The sequence below is a fragment of the Penaeus vannamei genome, chromosome 3 (assembly GCF_042767895.1).
Source record: "Penaeus vannamei isolate JL-2024 chromosome 3, ASM4276789v1, whole genome shotgun sequence".
NCBI lineage: Eukaryota > Metazoa > Arthropoda > Malacostraca > Decapoda > Penaeidae > Penaeus > Penaeus vannamei.
Genome location: NC_091551.1, coordinates 16621975 through 16623887, shown reverse-complemented (window position 1 = coordinate 16623887; position 1913 = coordinate 16621975). Strand labels below are relative to the sequence as shown.

The 1913-nt window shown below is 34.3% G+C and overlaps 1 protein-coding gene across 4 annotated transcripts in view; it reads left to right on the top strand.

Moving 5' to 3' along the window:
* Positions 1-396: 396 nt before the first annotated feature.
* LOC113823045 (uncharacterized) overlaps positions 397-1913 on the top strand; it is a 78019-nt gene continuing 76502 nt past the window's right edge. For 2 of the 4 annotated variants that reach the window (XM_027375643.2, XM_027375641.2), the window contains exon 1: positions 594-1228. The gene's annotated coding sequence lies outside the window, so the exon portion shown is untranslated. Of the gene's footprint in view, positions 523-593; positions 1229-1913 lie in introns of those variants that run through there. The other 2 variants (XM_070141525.1, XM_070141533.1) reach the window with 2 other exon arrangements.

The following is a 1913-nucleotide window of genomic DNA, read 5'->3' as shown; positions in this document are numbered from 1 at the left end:
AAAACTGAGTTTCTTAATATGTGAGATAGGGAGGCACTGTCCTATTTCTCTCCTAACCTTTAGGTACAGTCCTAATTATGTAGGAACGCCATCCATAAGAATTTATCAAATTAGGTCAAGCTAATATAGTTGTCGATGTGTCCAGAAAAGATTTTTCCGCGTTGAAATTTGATCTCAAATGCATTACGGTGTCAATCTAATATACTTAGTCAGAACTAAGCATTTTCCATTTGTGAACCACCCCTCTAGTGTCATTTCTCGAAAACTGCCGAATTCCATCTTAAAATATAAACTAAAGTACCTATATACACAAAATTAAAATGACAAAATCATTCCAATATCCTGTGTTAACACTATAACTCTCACTTCGTAAAAATATTGTAGCTGCCATTCCTCACGCACCTTCAACAACGCAGCCGTCGACCGGTTCAAACTATCGTACCACCAGTTTCCCCAGATATTCGTACATGTTATCAAAACTATATGTGTGAACATCCTGCAGTTTGATATAAATGCTACTGTGTAACTAATTCCTTCATTATTACATGTATATTTTGTTACTTACTTTGAAAAATCGAACACAAACGATGTTGCCATTGTTAACCTTCCAGAGTGTGTGCCGTAGCCAAAATACCTGCAAACTTGGTGTGTTCCCTTACTGAAGTCAGTCTTATTCTATCAGTAAGATTTTGTTTACCATTTGCGGCATATGTCAGGGTTATATATCAGATTCACTTCCAATATATCATTTCAGGAAGGGGCGACGTAGTTGTAGTTATATATTAGAGGTATGAACTACAACTACAAATCTAGTGTGCTAAGACCAATCTCCAAAAGTTGATCTACTGAACTAACTGAAGTTATTTTTAAGTAAGGAAGCACATTTATGCGTTGCGCAGGGATACCTCCATTTGTTTTTGACACGATTTCCCATTTCACGGTTATGTATGTATAATCGGACTACAAACAAGTGCCATACAAGCGTATGACATTTGTCACATTAGTGTTGTTTTACAAGTAAATGTAACAACATTGTTTGAAATATTCGGGAATTTACAAAAACAAAATCACTCACAATATAGATATGGCATCACTGACGCAAGGGTGACGCTCTGACCAATCACGAACAATGAAAGCTTTCTGTGTAAAACAGTAACATTGAATAAACATTAATATTTTTTAAAGTGAAGAAACTATCGTTCAACAATTTTTTCAGTATTTTTAGAAGGTAAGTTCAGTCATAGTTTGTCTTTATCATGTTAGAATAAGAGCTGTACAAATAGGTTAACCATTGGAGGGGGTTTCCAGTAACTATGCAATTAGAGTATTCTCTTTAACAAAAGTGTAAAATATGAATTTTATTCTGAACAAAGATAAAGAAGTTTTGGATTTTAGTATTTACAGTTTTACATTTTCTTTTCCGATTCAGTTCATAATGAACACTAGTGGAATTAAGAAGTTGCCAAATATCCATTTCATTTGCTAAAGCGGAGACAATTAGAACTACTCTCCAGAGTGTCGCAAACTGTAACGTTCTAGTTTTTGATATGATGAGTTTATCAGTGGCCATGCAGGTTTCTCCGTAAGACGAAAAAGAAGCACTGATTCCATGTTTTAAGTTTATCCGTTACAACCTTTCGTTTGGTATATTAATGCTTGTTTTCCGAGAGAAATGCAAACTTTAAAGTTTTAGTTTTTAATCTAACATATTTAACGATGTTCACACAGGCTTTGATGTAAAGCAAAACCCAGGCATTTATAACCATTCTGTTATCCGATGTCACATGTCATTCAACGTTAGATGTAGATGAAACCGACATTAGTCAGTAGATCAGTTTTAAATACCTTTCTGTTATAAACCATACTTATTGTGATGAGTAATTACTTACAAATTGTCTGATTCTGTTCATTCC